The following is a 22,545-nucleotide window of genomic DNA, read 5'->3' as shown; positions in this document are numbered from 1 at the left end:
TCGCCTCCGCTAATTCTTCGTCTTCCGTCCTGTGAACGAGACGCAGCAGCTCTACTTGCATTTGCCTTCTTCGAAGATAACACACAATTTACGCAGGATATCTCCCAACTGCTCCAGGAAATTGTCCACCGCACATCCTTCTTCGGCTCGCATTTTTGCGAAGTAACCGCTGCAATATGTCGTTACGCAGTGCCTGCGCATCGCGGGATCGCGCTGTCTTCCTGTAACACAAAAAATTCTATTTGACGCATTCAAAGTAATGAATTTTTCTACATTTTCATATATTGTTAAACAAAGCTGATTGTCCATGAAAAAAACAACACAATTATAATACGAAGATGTATCCATTATTTATGAAAATGTATGAGACGTGTGTCGATTATTATCAATTATTCAAAATTAGCTCACTTTTTTTCACTGGTCTACAATTAGCCCAATTTCCCGTTCTTTCAGGATTGTCTGGCGTGCTACAAGTTATTGGAGAAGACACATTACATTCCTCTAATTCCAAATCGTTCAGGATCCGTGCATTATCTTCATCGCGACATATGTTCCGTGGTAGAGAGCTCGTTGTACTAAAATTGAACAGCAAAGATATGTAAAAAAGTATACTTTTTCATATATATTAAAGCCTATATATGGAGGGGTAAAAGCCATAGTGCAAGTGGTGTAAGTTAAAATTTTGTAAATATTGATTCGTGTACATAGTAGTGATGGGCGATCTCGATTCGATTTTCAGGAAATCGATCTTTTTCCTCCCAAAATCGTGTTTTTTAAATTGATTCTTTTCTTTTCGATTTTAGCATGAATCGATTCTTTTAATAGAGAATCGATTTTCGATCTATTGATATGTTTATTGTTATTCTTTGAACAGCTTTTACTAGAAACTTTAAAACAACGATGAGCGGAAAAGCTGTACGTTCATTGGATATAAAAGCACTAATCACGTTTTTCAAGCATTCTGTTATTGCTGCGGACGAATTACGGAAATATAACACGAAGAAATTAATTCAATCTGTTCCCACACGATGGAATTCTACATATTACATGTTGGAACGATTTATCGAATTATCAGAAAACATCACTATAATATTATTGAAATTTCCCAAAGCACCTCCAATGCTATCAGCCTTAGAATTACAGCTTGCCAAAGAAGTTATTCAAGTTTTGGCTCCTATCGAAGCTGTTACAAAGGAAATATGTGGCGAACAGTATGTTACGACTTACGAGTAGCAAAATAATCCCACTAATCAACTGCTTAAAAAGAAAAGTGAATACTTTAAAAGATGAATTGACATCAAGTACAGCCATACAGTTGCTTGAATCTCTTTCTGTCAACATTAACATGCGATTTGGAGATATAGAAAATAACACTATGTTAGCTGTATCAACTCTTCTAGATCCTCGATTCAAACTTCAAACGATTGCATTTTAATAATCAAGATGCCTGCTTACAAACTATAAATAAGATAGTCCGGCAAATGGAAAATGTAAATAACGATATGTTCAAAGAAAATAATACAACAGAAAATGCAGTAATGGACAATCAAAAGAACTCTTTGTGGTCATATCATAATGAACTTGCTTATATGGAGCAATTAAACTGCAATGATACTGAGGATATGCCGACTGACTTCAAACATTACCTAAACCAACCAATTATTGGGTTACATGAAGATCCAATTCACTATTGGCTTTATAGTTGTAAGACAATGTATCCATTTCTTCATGTCATTGCAAAAAAATACTTATTAATTGTAGCTACGTCCGTTCCATCTGAACGTTTGTTCTCGAAAACCGGAATTATTGTTACGGAAAAACGAAACAAATTATCGTCTGAACATTTACAGTGTATGCTATTCTTAAACTCCTTATCTATGCATGAGTGGAAAATTGAATAAAAATGTTTTAAATAAAAATTCTTATTTTTTCCTTTTTTTAATATCTTTACAGTTACACAATTATTACCGAAACTCTTGACAGTTGACACCCTGAAGGCCTGAATTGTTATGATGCAAACTTCTGAATTCTGATTTTTATTTTAAATCATATATCACTTTTATATAATTTATATCAACTTAGGACTTAGGACGGACACTTAGGCTGATATTTTATATCGTACGAAAAATATTTTAAGCATGTTAATTGACTGCAAGACGTGCAAGATAGAAGTTCTCGAGTTTCTGGAAGTCTTCTATCTTATAGCCAATCAATACGTTTAAAAAATTTGTCATACGACAAATAAAATATTACGCCCTAAAATATGTTAAAAATTTAAATACTTCGCTCATTACATGCAATTTTCGGATCGATTCTTAAGAAATCGATTCTTCTAGTCCGATTTTATTAGTGAATCGATCCTTAAGAGATCGATTCTTTTAGTCCGATTTTATTAGTGAATCGATTCTGGTCATTCCGATTCAAGATCAATTCAAAAATCGATTTTGTTAAAAAAATCGCCCATCACTAGTACATAGATGCAATCTGTGCGATATATAAATTGCATCTATGCACACAAGTCAATATTTTAAAACTGAAAAGTTTGATTTTCAGATTTAATTATTTCAGCATTGTTTCTTGAAACTATTGTAACTATCGTTTATCAGATTTGACTATTTCAGCACTCTTTCTTGTAACTATCGTATCGTTTTTAAGATTGTACCATTTCAGCACTTTATATTGAAACTATTGTATCGTTTTTAAGATTTTACCATTTCAGCACTCTTTCTTCAAACTATTCTAACTATCGAATTGAAGATTTTATCATTTCAGCACTGATTTTTAAAATTATTGTAACTATCGATTTGAAGATTTTATCATTTCAGCACTGATTTTTAAAATTATTCTAACTATCGTCTTTTAGATTTTATCATTTCAGCACTGATTTTTAAAATTATTCTATCGTCTTTTAGATTTTATCATTTTCGCACTCTTTTTCAAAATTATTGTAACTATCGGTTTTAAGATTTTCCCATTTCAGTACTCTTTCTTGAAATTATTCTATCGTCTTTTACATTTGACCATTTCAGCACTCTTTCTAAAAATTATTCGAAGTATCGTTCTTCAGATTTGACTATTTCAGTGCTGTTTTTTAAAATTATTCTATCGTTGTTCAGATTTGACTATTTCAGTGCTGTTTTTTAAAATTATTCTAACTATTGATTTAAATATTTTCCTATTTTATCATTGTTTCTTAAAACTATTCTAACTATCGAATTATAGATTTTTCCATTTCGGCAAAATTTCTTAAAACTATTCTAACTATCGAATTATAGATTTTTCCATTTCGGCAAAGTTTCTTAAAACTATTCTAACTGTCGTTTTTAAGATTTTATCATTTCGGCACTGTTTCTCCAAAGTATTGTAACTATCAATTTCAAGATTTTACCATCTCAGTACTCTTTCTCAAAATTATTCCATCGTCTTTAAGATTCGATCATTTCAGCACTGTTTCATCAAAATATTCCATCATTTTTCAGATTTGACTTTCAGTTTTAACTTACACCACTATATATAGCTTTTACCCATCCATATAAGACAAGTTATTACGTACGGGGGGTTTCTTGTGCAGCCTCGTCTAGAAATTGCATCCTTGAACAGAAGCGGAATGTACTTTTCTGGCGGATGTCCCGCTTCCGCACACGATTCGCTGCGTACGTAACTTTTCATTTTTTTACGAGCTTTTGAATAGCAGTCCCTCGGAGGTATGTCCATCGAGATTTCATCCACGCTACATTTTTAAAACCTGAAAATTCCTAGTTTAAATAACGAATTCAGAGGCGGGATTCTGTAAATCCTTAACGAGTTTCGATATCATTGCGCAGCTTTTTAACATATATAATACCTGCGCATATATAATACTAAAACTGTCGGGTTATGGGAAATCCCGCTACAGCTCGCTTACACGAATACAAACGTACATATTTAGCCCATTTGCGAGTGCACATTAAATATACATTTATGAGTACATAAAACAAAGTAAAATGATAATATATATTACCAAGATTATTAAAGACTTGATTCCACAATTCTCATTGTACACAGGAGCTTCGCTTTTGAACTGGCAACTTTTGATTCCATAGACCTGGTCTCTGCTCTACGGCATCGATGAGCATCTCGTCCATGATGTCTGCCGAGTATGAAGTAGACTCATTGCGCTCTACTCATCTCCAATGGTGGTGCGTCTCTCTGCGTACTTTCTCCTATTTCCTTCAATTCTGTTTACACATAAATTATATACTTATTAAATATATATAATTTTTGCAAACAAATGTTGAAAGATATTTGTTTTTAAATAAACATACTCATTGTAGCACGCCCCTTCTCGTCGCGACAACGCGAGGACACGAATACTTTCGTCATAGCTTTCGAAGCACTTATGGGGGCTTGAATCTCCGCACACAGGATCCGTACATTATCTGCCCACAGTAACCGCATTTTACAGCCTGCAAATATCAAACACATGTATAACTACATGAATCGCATAATATTTGATATGTTGTTCGCAATGAAAATATCTACGTGCTGAAAATCATGCGGTTAAAACCATATGGAAATACAATGTGGTAAAACCACATTGTAAAAAAAATCCACATATATGCGTTCAATAATTAAAAAAAGTGCGATTTCATTGACGCGCTAGAAACCAGCGCGGCGGCGTCAAGAAAATGTAGTGGGGTCTCGAAGTTCAGACCGTCTCAACTTTTAGCGTACCGCAAAATTCAACGAAACTTCTTCCCCCACTACATTTTCTTGACGCTGCCGCGCTGGTTTCTAGCGTCATTGAAATCGCACCTTAATGGGACTGCACCCTCTAAGTTTTATAGGATCATCGATAACTTTCCCCTCGGTTTTAATTTGACTATACATATACCACTCGATTTAGATTTCTTTTCGTTTCGTTTCTCTCGAACCATAATTCCAAAGAGACTTACTATTTATTACATCTTTCTTCAACGTCATTAATTATTCTTATCGCATATGACAAATTGGCTCTATCAATAACTTTTTGCAGTAGTTTAAAATAATTTTTATATTCATATTCAGTCTCTTCGTTATTACAACTTTTTTTCATTTATCATACATTTCTTTAATATTGGGCGCTACAATGATACCCTGTGCGATCCATTTTTGGTTTTTTAAAAACAAATTTTTGTTTTCATTCGTAGCTAAATCGACAATATTTTTCATCTTACATACAAGCAATTGCAGTGCATTATTTGCATTTTTGATATTTTTCACTACCCTCCCCCTCTTCTTTTTGACTCAAATCTCGCAATTTTGTAAAATCAAGAGAGACACGGTATAGCGTTTCGCGCCAAGTACGCGTCTTGCGTTACGCGATACGTAAGCCAACGCACAAAGAAAAACGTATAAGCAAGCTAGACTTCCAGTATGGGATCCCGCGCGGTGTTGTAATATCTTATAATTAATTCTTTTTTTCCACCATTATGTATTATAAGATTGCTAATACATACTGTTTATCGATACGTCGATACACGATTATCAACAAACTAGAGGATTACCGACAGGGATAGTTTGCGCGATTATCATGATTTATTACGTTCGTGGTTCTAGTCTTGATATTTTATGTCAATGACGCGATGCGCATCCGTAAACTGAGCAAGGATTCATAACGAACGAAGCAAACGAAAGAAGCCATTAGTATTCCAATTTGTAAGTACACGCAGAAAAATGCATTAGTTGCAGTTACCATAAAATATTGGTAGCTTTTTTTTGGTTCCGGTAACTGTACGTTTTGTTGGGAGTACTATCAATGTTTAGTTGTCAAAGGGTATAAAGTTTGGTTGGCATTATGAGGTAACGCCTACCAAAATGTATGGTATGAAGCCGACCTCAACCAAACAGTTTAGTACAAGCGAATTTGCCGCCGCGCGCTTCAGCGTCGCACGAGGCACGCTGCTGCGCGACGAGACCTCTTGTGTAGAGGTTAGATTGACATGTAGACTGTGCGTGTGTCGACTCGCGTTCTGCGTCTTATGTAGATAGGCCTTTATAAATATACTTTTTTCATAAATATATTTACGAACACAAAATTTCGTAATGAGCCGACACTGGTTTCTGACATTCACCCGACATTATAAGAAATATTATATCATATATCCAATTCAAAATTTTATTACTCTTTTTAAACTGCATTTGTTTCTTAAGATGATTTTTGAAAAATTATATATTTGCGCTGGTTGACATATGTAGACTAAATATAACACTAACATTAAATTAAGAAGTGGTCTACCACGTAAGGCAGTTGGCTCACGATCCAGAGGTCCCGAGTTCGAATCCCACCAAGGTAAAGTGTGTTTTTATATGTGTTTTTAAATACGAGAAAATATTTATAATCATAGACTGCATCTTAAGAAACAAATTTAGTTAAAAAATAGTAATAAAATTTCGAAATAAATAATTTTTTTTTGTTGGGTGAATATTTGTTACCAACCATAAATTATGGTACTCCACACTAGTTTGAGTTTAGTAATGACAACTAAATTAATTGGTTATTCTTCAATACAACCAAAAGTGTGTTAGCCTTAACCAAAAATTCGTCAACCAATTATTTTAGTTGTTACAACCAGCGTGTTTCATTGGGCCATATACAACCAAAAATTTCTGTTGTTTTAACCAAATTTTTAGTTTCCACAACCAAACACTTTTCTGCGTGTAGAGTGTTTGCTGTCCCTTTTTGCGTATAATTATGAAAAATATTAAATATTTATGTACTTGTAGGATTGTCTCTGGAATTTGACGCAACCGCGTGTGTTTACGGTGTCTAAAGGTATGTAACACAATACATATAAAATTACCGTCTCGATCATTCGATATCATTTGGAACATTTTTAAGGTAGTTTGTCCGTGACGATACTGTTAAACAGTCAATTATACAGATAAACGACATTGTGGTATTTGGCTGGGATTGTCCGTGTTACGGATGTGTGTAAATCTCATATGTATAGTCGCGGACAGAAAGGTTGTCCGAAGAAAGGTTGTCCGACTACTTGAGCCGTATTCGTAGCAGTAGAATACGGGTGTATAAGTCGGACAACCTTTCTGTCCACATATATATATATACACACACTAATGTATACTATTATACATCTTTAAAGGTTAGCCGTCATATTCTTACAAGTTCTTTTATCATCTAGTTTTTCATTAAATACACGTATGTAAAAAAAGCTAACTTTTATTTACATTGTACATGTGTGTAGAACACGTTTACGTTAATATGCTGTCTAAATTTTTGCAAGATTCCTAAAAAAATGAGTTTACGGATGTACTACCTTAAAATCGGTGAGATATATTGCAGAAATTGTTATTGTTATTTTATTCTTGCAAATAAAAATATAAAATATGATTATTTTACAGGTGTTTGTATTTTGGAAGATGTATGTTATACAATACGCGATGTTTTACGCTTCGTGAGATCAATTTCAATCACAGTCTCTTGAGATAATTTCGAGATGTATAATTATTACGTACAGTTAAGAAGCTATAATGATAATAATATACATATAGAATTATTATTACATTATCGAGAATAAAATTTAGAATGGAAATTTCATTTGTCTTACTCGACAGTTATTTTAGTCTAGATAGACAGTTTTATATAGAATTTCATGTCAATAATACATCGTTAATAAGAAAAATCACAACTATTGTAATTTTAAACAACCAACAATTATAACAGTAAACTTTTTCGGGTGTTTCAAAAAAAATTTTTATTTTTATGATATTTTTTTGCAAAATATTGCAAAGTGATTTCAAAAATATTTTTCTCTATAACAATACAGCTTCTAAAAGACAAGTACATCTGTAAAAAAAAAAAATTATGTTTTACATTTCTTTTATACGTAGCATTAAAATATACAAGTAATGGTATATACATACATGTTAAATATCTGAGTTTATAATTTGTGAATGTTACATATATATTTTATTATCATATGGTTTTACTGTCAAACTTAGATAAATTTAAAAAGCTGTCTTTTAAAAAAGTTTCCGTATTACAAAATATATTTAAAAAATGTTAATTATTGTGTTACATAGTAGACTACATACGAAATATATATACATATATCACAGGGTGATTTCAATTTAAGTGCCAATTATCTCCGTCATTTATCTCAGAAAGTATTGGTTCATTGGAAAAATGTTTCAGATAAAAGTTGAACAGTTTAGAAGGGGCCAATAAACAATCTTATTAGATTTTGGGTCAAGCATCCGTGTTGGGCCCAGTACGACCTAAATTAAATTTTTTAAATGTTTAGCTTACAATATCTCGATAATTATTTGTAGAAGGAAAAAATAGTATAAATAGTAAAAAAATAGTATTTGTCTCAAGAATATGCTGTTGCAATAATACCCCCATTTTGATACTTGTGTGTATATATATATATACATATCTCCTTGGAGCTTTAATACATAAATATATTTTTTTGTAAAAAATTTGAGATACTATTGCAACAGCATATTCTTGAGACCAAATCAAGTCAGAAAGTCCTGTACTACTTTTTCCTCTGACGGACAATTATGAGAATATCGTAAGAGCTAAAAATATTTTGAAAGATTCACCAAGTTTTCTTACATTTTAAAAAGTATTACACATAAAAAAATGTTTCGGACAAAAGTTGTTTAAATTAATAAGTAAAAAAAGACAACACAAAAAAAATAAGGATTTCTATTTCAATAATTTAACTTGGGCGCTATTGGACCCAACATAGTTCGCGGATCTAAAATATAATAAAATCGTATATATATATATTGGTATCCTCTGTCAATACTTTCTTAGATAATTAAAGGAAATAATTAGCACACAAAATATTAAAATTTATACATTTATTTTGTCTTATCAATAATTCTCTTAATAATTATCTGGTTTATTTTTTTATATTAAATTTATGTATCAAATTGTGAGAACATTACGTTATATATTATATTCTAATTTCCATAAATATTGAGTATAATAACATAAAAAACTTTTTTAACAGTTTGTCAGCATAGCTATTTAATATTTAACATTCGATATTTGAATATTTATATTTAGGTGTAAAAAATATGCGTACATGTAAGAGGGTACATTATTTAATAAAAATATTGGTTCCGTACATGATGAAAAACTGACATAATTTAATTCTTTTTCATTATTGTACTAAGTTTAGTTTTATCAAAATATACCAAATGTAAAGTGTGCAATGAAAATTGTTTAATTTTGTTTATTTCTTCTAAACAAGATACGCCTGTATGATGGTGAGGACAGGAAACTATAATATCTTTTTGTAAATTTTTATATCAGGAAATGTCTCTCGTTCAATTTTCAATAAAATATAATTCTTGAAAACATTTAAAACATTTTTTGTACGCATTATGACTTTTATTCGGAACAAAATTATTAGATTTTTCTGGTATTTAATTCTTATTGTACATAAAATTGAATTACAATCTACTTTGTGATATAAAAGTCAGTTTGTCTGTATGGTTCAACAATTTGTAACATTAATCAAATGAGATATATTTAATTCACTACGATTAAGGTTGTCTATATCATTGTTTCTTCTTTTTCAGTCAATTATCTATATCCTCGTATCATTGTTTTTTCTTCATTAAGCAATTATTTATATCTTTTTATTTTTTAAATACAGAGTGAGTCATTTTATCGACGCAGGCAAATATCTAAAAAAATTAACAAGTTATGGAACAATGTTTCAGACAAAAGTTGTACGGTCTAAAGAAAGATACATGATTCCGATGTAAGTCATATCGTAGATGTTGTTTTCAAGACATATTCTAAAGACGACTAATTTTTTAAATTAATACTACGCTACAAATAGCAGTCTGTTCTTGTTTTTTATCATTCAGATCAGGTATAATCTGTGTATATTTTTAAGCCCTAATACTCTTTACATTTCCTTATATTTTTATTACTTTTTCAAATGACAAGTATACCTTTTTTGCGTCGCAAAACTACCGGTATTGAAAAGATGTTCATTTCTGCTCCATTTGTTCGTACACACTTGAATAAAAAACGAAATTGTGCGGAATTTTTTAAGCTACAATTCATATATTTACATAAATTTTCGTAAAGTTGATATTTTCCAAAGTTATTAGCGAATAACTGTTTTTTTTTTTACATTTCGGAGCCTCCCCTGCCCGCAACGTAGCGTCTACACACGACGACGACTTTTAATACGTAAAACTGTACCTTACAAGAAGCCCGTTTGAAAAATTTCAGCCGTCATTATTATTTCCTCCGAATTTTGTCATTTTACTGGCCTGTTATCGAGTGGCAAATTAGAACCTGCGGTTGATATGGGATTTATCCAAGTTTTATTTACAAAATATTTCATCGAGTTGCTACAAAACAATATAAACAATGTACAGACATAATCATATATTTATAATTAAATTAAATATTTGAATAATATATTTAACCTCATAAAAATCACAGGTTTTTGGGCTGTTGCCACTTTGGGCGTTACGATCCTTTAGACTTGTACTATTTTCAATGTGTCTATTTTTCAAGAGCATTGTGCCGCAGTAACTCCATATATATCCTTCGGAATTCATACTTTTCGCTATGGGTGGCGTAGTTATACTTATCGCTCGTCACAACGCTCATGGAATCTTTTCTTTCTCGTTCGTCAAATGTTAAACAGGGACGAAACGATGCTCGCGAGCGTCGCGAGCGATAAGTGGAACGCAGCCTATATTATTAAAAACTCCCGTATGTTAATTTTCCCCTGCTTACAGCTTCTTCGTATTCTTTATATAATATAACGACAGTGAAAGAAGAGTCTCATTTTCTGTCTATACGAATGACGATTATTGTTTGCACAAATCATAATTGAATATATCAATATATGAGAAACAATATTCATGTAAGTATATACGCACAATATGAAGTCTGTATAAACGCAATGTTAATGTAAAAAACAATCATAATTTTATATTTTTTCAACAAATTATATTACTCGATACGCGAATCTTTCTTCTTCAATGTATTTAAAGTTGATTCATCTAATTCATTTTTATCGACACATTCTTCCAGTAGGTGAGCTAGCTCAATTTTTTCGTGATTATTTTGGTACTTGTGAAACTTTTTGTGGTGATTCATAATGTTATTCAATGACGAAAGCTCCGGGGATTGACAAAAAAGTATGTCGCTTTGGGTGGTACAGCCACCCCCACTTGTGCAAAATATATGTTTTTCAAGTCATTTCGGTACGTCAGTCATTTTGCACCATAATTCTTTGATATATTCTACGACTATTATGATATTTGACTGACAAAAAAATGGGTCGCTTGTGAGTGGTAGAACCGTCAAAAAATGTTTACGTTACGTTGTCAAGAGAAAAAGGAGGGAACACGCAGCGCGACTAAGAGCGGCTACAATTACACGACAATGAAGGTTGTCCCAAACCCCATGTTGTCGCACCTCGTTTTACTCGTCTCGACGAGCCCTACACTGAGAGAAAAGTTATACTAATGGTAACACAAAAATATAGTTGTTCACAGATAATAAATAATTTTGTTACGATAGCAAAATGGAAGGATTTTTTGGTTGACCAAGCAAAATTTGGTAAATTTTTTGAGTTAACTAAACAATATCATTTGGTTACTCATTTGGTTGTAATAATTATAAAGTTTGATCGTAGTTACAAAGCAATACGGAACGGTATGATACCTGCAGTTAACCTAACAATTTCTTAGCTCTCCGTTTGACAGTCACCAGCGTTCGAGCCAAAACAACATCTGCTCGTAAAATTTACAAATATTAAATAAACGATGTTTATCAAAATGACTACATATAAAAACGTTATCTACAATGTTAACACACAGATGTTTTATGAATTGTTTAAGATTTTTTAAAATACTTTAAGGTTATGGGGAAATAACGTCAAAGGCGACACATCCACCGATCCACGTTGTCAATCGAAAGATCCCAAATAACGTTGTCAGACGGAGGATTAATAGATATATATATTTATATTTTCTAAGGAAGAAATTTAAATTTGTTTTTAAATTTATTTTTTATAAGTTTGCTTTAACGATTAAATCATGTACTGAGATATATTATAGCCATGTGAGTGGACATATGACACTATTATTGAATATATCATAGAATAAATGTGTTGCTCGAAGTAAAAAAAATGTTAGATATATTGCATGACCTCCGGTTGAGAAAGATAGAGATCATTTTACGAGCATCGTCGGCAGAGTAAATCCAACTTTCAAGGTGAAAGCGTCTTTAATGTTTTATTGATTTACTTATTTATAAGAGACCAATGTCAATAAATTCTGAATATTGTTAAAAATTTTTTATCACACTTAAAGTAATAAGTACATCATAAGTACATCATAAAGGCTTGATTTAATTAGACAGCTATGAATAATGATGATGCTGGATCATGAGTAAGGTATCATATAACAAATAACAAGATAAGTAAAATTGTTATTTAGTTTATTGTTACATATAGTAATATTTACTTACAATTAGATTTATGAGTTTTTTTAATTTATAAACTTTTTAGTTTATTGACGGCAATTAATTATACTATAAATTATTCTGAAGAAATAATATACTATATTTGCAAATTGAAAACTTTTTTAAACTTGCAAAAATGTGAAGAGTTATATAAAATTTAATGCAACATTGGCATTCTCCACTTTTTTAATTAAAAAATATATTTACTTATAAGATAATAAGGTATTTTACCATGAAGATAAAATATCGTAGCAAAAAGCACTTTTTTATTATCAATTTGATTGTCGTAATCGCGAAGGAAAACGTATCTATATATAAAAGTAATTTTATAGTCGGCTGTTTTAGTCGGCTGTTTCAATCAATCATTATCGTAAAATAAAAATATTTTTAAAAAATAATAAAGAAATAATCTCTTTACATCTTCCTTAAAGTCATTTCGATAGATGTGTAACTTTGCTATTGCATACATCGTGCTCAGTTGTCATATTATATAAACATTTTTGTATCAGAAGCCATATTTGTTGAGATTCTTTAGCATAGCACGCAATAGCACGCATGCAAACAAAAAAGCACTTGTAGCATACGTCGACAGCTTTAAGAGCACTTTCAATTTTGTATAATGTTTTATCGATGCAAACGTAGTATACGTTAACTGAGCTAGCGTCACATCCTACGAAAATAATAAATGGTTGCAGAGTCAAATTTAACACAGCTGTTCCTTTCCTTGACGTTCAATATCACGTTCAAAATCAGCAAAACTCTGGAATAACAAGAAATAAATATCTCTTTCAGCTCAACTATAGCAATTATATTTTTACATACATAAAATTGTTTTACATAAAATATAAAGGATATGCTGAACATAAATACGTACCAGATGACGAACAGCATTGGCAAGCTGAAAATCATCAATTTCGCACACTTCAAATTCTATATGTTTGTTTTCTTTCTGCTTGATGATATGTTCCTCTTCATCTGACTGAACAAGTCCCTTTTCCTTATCAACAATTATTTTAACATTGTCAACCTGTACAGTATCAATTATCTCAGCATCACTTGCTCGTTTTACGATTATATTAGGAGTAGCTGTTTCAGATGTGATATTGTTTGTATCATTTACTGTTACAGGATTACTTGTTTCAAAATGCGTTCAGCATTTATATATAGTTCACGTTACATATATTTCATTTTCAGAAATAAATAAATACTTTATATTGATTTATTGATACAATTGAGATGAGAATACTAGCCATTGTGTATGTAAAATATAGATAAAGATAAATAAATATAGATGAAATAAAAGTCTTTACTTACCCTCAAACAGTTGTATGAGATCAGGAAACTCCCACTGTTTTAATAAATTTTTGACTGTTGTATCCATAATAAGGTTATGTGAGGTTATGTGAGGAGAGAAAGAACGCACAAAAACCTAAACAGTCACTTTAGATGTTAGGTCCTTCTTTGCCCTTGCTTTATTATTATGCAGTGTCTAGAATAAATAAATACTGACAAGGACGAACAGGTAGATCGGCAGGCAATAACTGACAGTCCGCCTAACGCTTGCCGTGCGAAGAACTAAGGGTGCGTTCTCCTTATCGCTCATGTAATGTTTTGTTCCGGTAACAAAATATTCAATTTTTCATCACAAAGGATTATTGTACATCATACCAAACAGTCAACAAAATAATATTATGCGTGATAACCAACGGTTTGTTTGATCACATATCAACAAATAGTTTTTGCGTCAGTAACAAAATTTTGGTTGTTTCAACAAAACATTTCTCTCAGTGTACGCGAATCCACGGTCGTTCCTAGCGTCCGACTACTTTTTTTTCTATTAATTTTTTTTCTCACGTTTCAGATAATCCATTCATTCGAGCATCACTCGGGAAAAGGTAAGTATTCGATCGTTTATTTATTTTATTACGCGATCAACTTTAACGAATAACTTTAATCTTGTTAACGTTTCCTTCTTACAGACGAACATGGCCGACGAAAGCAGCAGCAGCAGCAGCGGCAGCAGCTACGTAAACGACGACGAGAAGCAGGAGGAGAAGGAGAAGAATGAGAAGAAGGAGGAGAAGGAGGAGGAGGAGGAGGAAAAGGAGGAGGAGGAGGAGGAGGAGGACCCCGACAATCCTCAGCCAGGACCGAGCAGCGCGAAGATACGTCGGTAAGTATTTCGAGTATATATACTAAGCGTGCGTGTGTATGTGTGTGTGCGTGCGTATTAATCACTTTTTCTCTTTTCAGCATCAAGCGCGAAGCGCTTATCGTTGATAAGCCGCTGGAACCCTTCAAACCGATACCTATTGATTACCACACTAGGCACATAGAAAAGCCGCACTACAAGCCAAAACGATTAACGACAACGTCGAAGAACGAAAACAACAAAAAGTGCACTATAAGTTTCTTGCACGACACACCAGACGAGACGGAGAACGAGGATGAGGACGAGGACGAAGACGAAGACGAGGACGAGGACGAGGACGAGGACGAGGACGAGGACGAGGAGGAGGAGTAGCGCGAGGATACGGACTGCGCTAATAGAATTGTACCTCTTGTTTTAATAAAAAAAAGGTTTGATAAGAATGTCGTCTATTTCATTGCCCCCCCACCCTTTCCTTCCCATTTCCCCCTTTCCCCCCCGTCGACGTGGCCGTCACCTTGACGTGGTGACGGTGCTTGAGCGCCGCGTGTTCCCTCCTTGCGCGGGAGGAGGAAACGCGCGGCGCGATCAAGAGCGGCCACGATTACGCGCGACGATGGACCATTTTATTTCTAATAATTCTTTCTTTTTATGTTTCATAGTGATTCCAGAGAGCGAGACCTCCATAATTAGACATCCCGAGAGCGAGAAGCCTAATTATTTGAGACCTCGTCAAACCGAAAAGTAAGTATTCGATCCTCGTTACATTTTCTTACACACGGTCGAGTTGAACGATCAACTTTTGTTCTTAAACGTTCACTTTGGTACAGATGGCGGACAGAGACAGCAGCAGCAGCAGCAGCAGCAGCAGCAGCAGCGACGGCAGCGATTACGACAGCGGCAACTCTTGGGCGATACCGATACACCTGTCCAGACGGCAGGAGTATTGGATCAGGAGGAGGGACGCCGAACTCCACGCCATCGTCGTACGAAAGGGTGGCGGAGCGGCAGCGTCGTTAGCCTGTAAACAATTTATGAGGAATTGGAAGACCCCCAATTCGCCGCCTTCCAATTCAGACGTTGAAAATCTGACCGTCCGGCCTAGGGGGTGTTTCAACACCCATCTAGATTTGAATAGTTGGCAGCCGGACAAGGAGGAACATTTTCGCGTCCAGGCCGACTTCTTTTGCAATATATCCGCCGACATTATGTCGAGATCGGCCAATGACGAGGACGTTTGGCATGCCCACGAAAGGATAATTGAGAGCATCAGGCTGCAATTGGACGAGGAGTCGGAGGAGGAAAGGGAGGAAAGGGAGAAAAGGTATGCGTGCGTGCGTGCGTGCGTGCGTGCGTTTGCGTGTTGATCACTTAATCTTTTTTCAGCATCAGGCGCGAGGAGGAGAAGGCGGAGCAGGAACAAGAGGAGAAGGACGAGGACGAGGAGGACGAGGACGAGGAGGACGAGTACGAGGATCCCGACGATCCGCAGCCGGGGCCGAGCAGCGCCAAGATCCGTCGGTAAGTGTACCTCGAGTGTATACACCACGAGTGTATATACACTCCTCACCTTCTCTCTATTTCGTTTTATTTAATGCGTTCGTACGCTAGCTATAATCGTTCCCTGTTTTATTATTTCAGTCTTCGCTAAAGGGGAAAAAACAACCGCGAAGGGAGAACGTTTCAACGTAGAGGTGTAAAAAAAATGTATATATATTGTAAAAAAAGTAGCGTTTAATGATAACTTTGATATAAATGTCGTAGATTTCATTGGCGTCCCCGTCTCTTTCCCTTTCCTAACTATCGATTTTAAGATTTTCCTATTTCAGCACTGTTTTTCTAAATTATTCTAACTATCGATTTTCAGACTTGACCATTTCACCACTCTTTCTCAAAATTATTCTAACTATCGATTTGAAGATTTGCCTATTTCAACACTTTTTTTAAAAAGTATTGTAACTATTGTCCTTAAGATTTGACCATTTCAGTACTCTTTCTCAAAATTATTCTATCGATTTTAAGATTTTCCTACTTCAGCACTGTTTTTCTAAATTATTCTAACTATCGATTTTCAGACTTGACCATTTCACCACTCTTTCTCATAATTATTCCAACTATCGTCTTTAAGATTTTACCATTTCAGTACTCTTTCTCAAAATTATTCTAACTATCGATTTTCAGATGTTATTATTTCAGTACTCTTTTCAAAAATTATTGCAACTAATTTAATTTCTATGAATTTTACTTCAATTTTACTTAAATTTTAAACAATTAAATTTGAATTTAACAGGAATTTTACTTGAATTTCAAGCAATTTAACTTAAATTTCTATGAATTTTATTTCGATTAAAAGCAACAGAAAATATTGGGTACATCCTATTCTTCGACGAAAACAACAAGGAGATTGGCGTAATTTGATACATGAAACGCGGTCGCAAGATGTATTGAAATTTTTCGAATACATGAAGATGACGCGATACGTTTGACTATATATTACGAAAGGTAGGACCTTTGATAACAAAAATGGAAACTAATGGGAGAGTTCCTATTCCAGCATCTGCAAGATTAGCTATGATTATACGGTATGTATAGTAGTAAAAAAAAATAGGAAATATTTTATATCCTAAAAATTGGGTTTTCAGGGTATGAAAAGTGTTGTCAATTTTTTCCAGTAGTGTAATTACATTAACAATTAAAATATTTAATATTAAGCAATACATAAAAAAATATTTACAAGATAAATACTAAATTAGCATTCATGAACTGAATTTGTAGTTATGTAGCAAGTGGAGATGGGCTCCATAGCATTTCATTACGCTATCGGACTGGGAGAAGTACCACATGAGGTATAATAAAGGAAACTTGTCAAGCTATATGTGATTGTTTTCACGAAGAAGTGTTATTTACTCCTACACAAGATAAATGACGAGAAATAGCTGAGGAATTTTAAGAAATATGGAACTTTCCAAATTGTATCGGTGCTTTACACGTTAAGCATGCGTTGCTATAATTGTAAGATTATATAAAAACAATTTTAAGAACGTCTAATTTTGAAAAGTTGAAAAAAAATTATTATAGATTCAAATAACTGTTGTTTTCACAGTGTCTCGAAAAAGCAAGAAGCACATATTATAATTATTAAGGATTCCATAGTATAATTTTTATGTCGCTTGTGTCCGCTAAGTATAAATTTTTAATCGTTGATATCGGTGCTCAAGGCAGACACAGCGCGATGGAGGAATATTTAAACATTCCGCAATGGGACAACGATTTTACAATAATGCAATTAATTTACCTGATCCCACTGCCATTAACATCAGACATAACGTACCATATGTTATGCGGTAGCTGACGAGGCCTTTCAACCGAATGCATTTATGACGCTACCGTATATCCATCGTCGATCAGGCTAATCAGGCAACAACGAATATTCACGTATAGATTGAGTAGAGCTCGACTAGTGGTAGAAAATGCATTTGGCATACCAGCAAGTCGGCGTATTTTCCATAAACCTATAAATACTAGTCTCGAAACAGCAGATGCGACAGTTGAAGCAACGGTTTGTTTACATAATCTTTCGATGGATACTTAGTATTACTGTTTAGAAAGTTACGTTGACAAAACTTGTATGAATGGACAAGTACGTGAAGGAGAATGGAGAAAAACGAATATTATAAATGACTCGTAAACGGTTAGAAATGAAGAATTTTTACAAGAATACTCATTTGTCAGGCTCGACGAGACGAAGAGAACGAGTCCAAAAACGACCCCGTATCTCGTACCGTTTCCGAGAAACACGAAAAATGCAAATTTTTCACTTTTTAAGATAGACGGACAAAAAAGTAAAATCGTGACAAAGCTACAAAATTTACTTCTAAACGGTTAGAGATTCAGATTTTTAGCAAGAATACTTTTTTCTCGGGCTCGACAAGACGAAGAGAATGGCGTTGGGCTCGTCCCCGTATCTCGCGCCGTTTTCGAAATACGCGTAAAAATATAAATTTCTAAAAATAACTCGTAAACGGTTTGAAATGAAGAATTTTTACAAGAATACTTTTTCGTCGGGCTCGACGAGACGAAGAGAATGAGACCTAAAACGTCCCTGGATCTCGTACCGTTTCAGAGATTCGTGGAAAAATGCAAACTTTTCAATTTTTAAGCTAGACGAAAGGAAAATAAGTAAAATCGTAATAAAGCTACAAAATTTACTCCCAAACGGTTAGAGATTCGGATTTTTAGGAAGAATACTTTTTCGTCGGGCTCGACGAGACGAAGAGAATGGCGTTGGGCTCGTCCCCGTATCTCGCGCCGTTTTCCAAATACGAGTAAAAATATTAATTTCTTAAAATAACTCGTAAACGGTTTGAAATGAAGAATTTTTACAAGAATACTTTTTCGTCGGGCTCGACGAGACGAAGAGAATGAGACCTAAAACGTCCCTGGATCTCGTACCGTTTCAGAGATACATGGAAAAATGCAAACTTTTCAATTTTTAAGCTAGACGGACGGAAAAGTAAAATCGTGACAAAGCTACAAAGTTTACTTATAAACGGTTAGAGATTTAGATTTTTAGGAAGAATACTTTTTTCTCGGGCTCGACAAGACAAAGAGAATGGCGTTGGGCTCGTCCCCGTATCTCGCGCCGTTTTCCAAATACGAGTAAAAATATAAATTTCTTAAAATAACTCGTAAACGGTTTGAAATGAAGAATTTTTACAAGAATACTTTTTTGTCGGGCTCGACGAGACGAAGAGAATGAGACCAAAAATGCGTACGCGTGTCGCGCATTTTTCGCTAATATCTCGAAAATGGACTCTTGAATATAAAAATGTTTAAAATAAACATTGTAGAGAATCTAATTACGAACAATTTCGTGTTTTATTCATTTCTGTACGGTCCAAATTTGCCAAGTTATTAATAAAAAAACAATTTTATTTCATGTTGATAGTAGATGTTTTGCATGTAAAAATCAGTATTAAAAATTTGAAAGTATAGGTCGTACACATATAGCATGTATAATGAAAGTTAAAGAGATAAAAATTTTGAACATGATGTATGCATTTTGGTAAATATGAAAAAATGTCATTTTTGAGTTCATTTTGGAAAATAATTTTCTGATTGGAGGCAGTAATGTTATGTATTTATCTTGGTTATTTTAATTATCTTTAAAATGAGACGTCGTAGACCTTTTTTTTTATTGAAACGTTGATGAGTTACAGGCGTTCAAATATTGAAGAAAAAAAAACAATTTTTATTAAATTAACATTTTAGTCCAAAAATACGTGAATAATAATTTTTCATAAATTTATTTTACCTTGTTTCCATTACTTCATACATATGTGAACGTGCTGGAGTAGTATAAGTCCTTTGCAAAGTATGTTTTATTTAAAAAAACGTTCATGAGAATATTGATATATTTTTGATAAAATTGTGGAAAAATTGCATTATCATTCCTATAATTTTGTAAAAATATCTTCGTTTCTCTATTAACTTTAAGAAAAAACTTGAAGAGATCGAAATTAAAGCTGACTAAATGTCCTATAAAATAGAGTATAGGGGAGACCGGAGCTAAGCCGACACAATTTCTTCAAAGGCAATTTTAAATATTTAATTAAAATTTTTAGGCAAATTCAATGATATATATTTAGAGTGTTTCTTCAGGTACAAAATTGATTCCGGAAGTTTTGCCGTACGTCGCTTTGTTTTGCCGCCAGGAAAGGAAAAATGACGCGAAGACAAATTTTTGAACTGAAAAATGACGGGGCGAACTCGACACCCCGCCGGGGCAAACTCAACACTTTGTTTGATCGACACAATTTTATCTGGAACTTATTTTTTTATTGTTTAAAAATAAAAATACATTGTTTATCAAATGAAAAGACATTGTGTATTAGAAACAAAAAAAGTCGGAATAAAGTAAACAATTATTTAAAATAATGAAAAAAAAAAAAAGATTAAACTTTTAATTATCTTTTTCTGAACTGTCTGAAAAACAATTTATACACGTAAACTCGCGATCAAATTTGCGCACACATTCGCCATACGGTTGCATAAGATGCATTGTTTGTTATTAGAAGCTAATGAAATGTTTTCCAAACACACGCAACAGATGTTCCTTAAATCGTCATCGGTATCGGACGAAACAGTGACCTTTTTTGCGATAATGTCACTTTAAGTTAGTGACGTCTTTGCCCCGGTGGCGTCGTGTCGACTTAGCCCCGAACGTCGTTTTTTACTTTTGTTACTTTAAAAATATATAAATTTTGAAAATATGCAAAATTTATTATCGGATTCGTATAAAGCATCGAATTTTCCATCAAAATCACTTAGCGGTAGATTCGCAAGAGTAAAGCTCGATGAAAGAGTAGACATTTTCGAGAGATCAGAAAAATTACTTTTTATTATCAAAAACACTTATGTCGCGTTAAAAATTACACTATAACTCAGAATGTTACCAAATTCCGTTGATAATACTGGCACATAAAGACGCATTTACAGTAGCAAAGGCAAGTTTCTACGATAGATTTAAATTGGCAAAAAGCCTAGTGTCAAGTTCGCCCCGCTGTCGGCTTAGCCCCGGTCTCCCCTACGGCATGTAATTTTGAATGCATCGTGATGGGAAACTGGCGTTTCAAAAGACAGGTAAGTTTACGTATGTAGCAGATTATCACTGAGTCGCCTAGAATGATGAAAAAAACGTGTCCTTAACAATTTTTCTGTACTTCGTGAAGTGTCATAATTATTTTTGGGGTCTTTTTTTAATCGTTTGGTACTAGGCCAATCCGTTTACCACGTCTCTTTGATTACCGGGTCACCCGTTACATGCTTCATGACATACCCGGTGCTCCTACGCGTACGCGAATATATGGTAACGCTCTCGCGCCTCCCCTACTTCCGGTCCGCTGACCGTTGGTCGTGGCCCGCTCCTGGCCACGCCTTGAATGCGCCTCCGGTCTTTATTCGCCGCCCGGTTGGCCCGCTGGCCTCCGGCCGTTACCGCGCCTCCGTGGTATCGCGATCTTGTATTCCGCGCGTTCGGCACGCCGCTCATCCGCACGCTTGCGTTGGTCCCGCCAACTATTACGCGCTCGCACGGTTTGTTCGCCGGCTCGGCCCCTCGTTCGCTCAGATCGTCTACCACTCCGCTTGGTAAATTGATTTCGCGATTTATCCAGCGCGCCTATCGATTACCGGTGTCCGCGGTGTTCTCGCGACATATGCAGCCCTCTAACATCGTTGATCGGTCATTCGATCTCGTGGTTCGCGCGGCCCCCCTACCATGTCGCGCGGTAAGGCGATCTCGTTACCCGTCCGATCGCTATGTTATTTGTCGGTGGTAATACCCTTTTTGGGGTGTTCTCATTACCCTCGCGTTGTAAATTTGTCGGTCGCACCGCCCGTTCGCCTGTGTCGTTTACCACCTCGCTTGGTAAATCGATTTCGCGGTTTACCCAGCGCGCCTATCGTTTGCCGGTGTCTCGCGACCTTCGCAATCCTCTGCCATCGTCAATCGGTCGTTCGACCTCGTGGTTCGCGCGGTTGTCTTACCATGGCACATGGTAAGGCGATCTCATTACCCGTACGTTCGCTATTTTATTTGTCCGTGGTAACCCTCTTTTTGGGGTGTTCTCATTACCCTCGCGTTGTAAATTTGTCGGTCGCACCGCCCGTTCGCCTGTGTCGTTTACCACCTCGCTTGGTAAATCGATTTCGCGGTTTACCCAGCGCGACTATCGTTTGCCGGTGTCCGCGGTGTTCTCGCGACCTTCGCAATCCTCTGCCATCGTCAATCGGTTGTTCCACCTCGTGGTTTGCGCGGTTCTCTTACCATGGCACATGGTAAGGCGATCTCATTACCCGTACGTTCGCTATTTTATTTGTCCGTGGTAACTCTCTTTTT

At 34.6% G+C, this 22,545-nt stretch overlaps 1 long non-coding RNA gene and 1 pseudogene across 1 annotated transcript; one reads left to right on the top strand and one right to left on the bottom strand.

The window, feature by feature from the left end:
* Positions 1 to 12,623: 12,623 nt before the first annotated feature.
* Positions 12,624 to 14,287, bottom strand: LOC139813039 (uncharacterized). Its single transcript, XR_011732017.1, has 3 exons — positions 13,811 to 14,287; positions 13,371 to 13,523; positions 12,624 to 13,256 (listed from the first exon to the last, which is right to left on the bottom strand). It is a non-coding gene; the product is annotated as an uncharacterized lncRNA (long non-coding RNA).
* Positions 14,288 to 14,481: 194 nt separating this feature from the next.
* On the top strand, positions 14,482 to 18,333 carry LOC139812928 (uncharacterized; annotated as a pseudogene).
* Positions 18,334 to 22,545: the final 4,212 nt, after the last annotated feature.

Source organism: Temnothorax longispinosus, chromosome 5 (genome assembly GCF_030848805.1).
Source record: "Temnothorax longispinosus isolate EJ_2023e chromosome 5, Tlon_JGU_v1, whole genome shotgun sequence".
Taxonomy (NCBI): Eukaryota; Metazoa; Arthropoda; class Insecta; order Hymenoptera; family Formicidae; genus Temnothorax; species Temnothorax longispinosus.
Note: the sequence above shows the minus strand (reverse complement) of the source record. Positions and strands in the feature narration are given on the sequence as shown.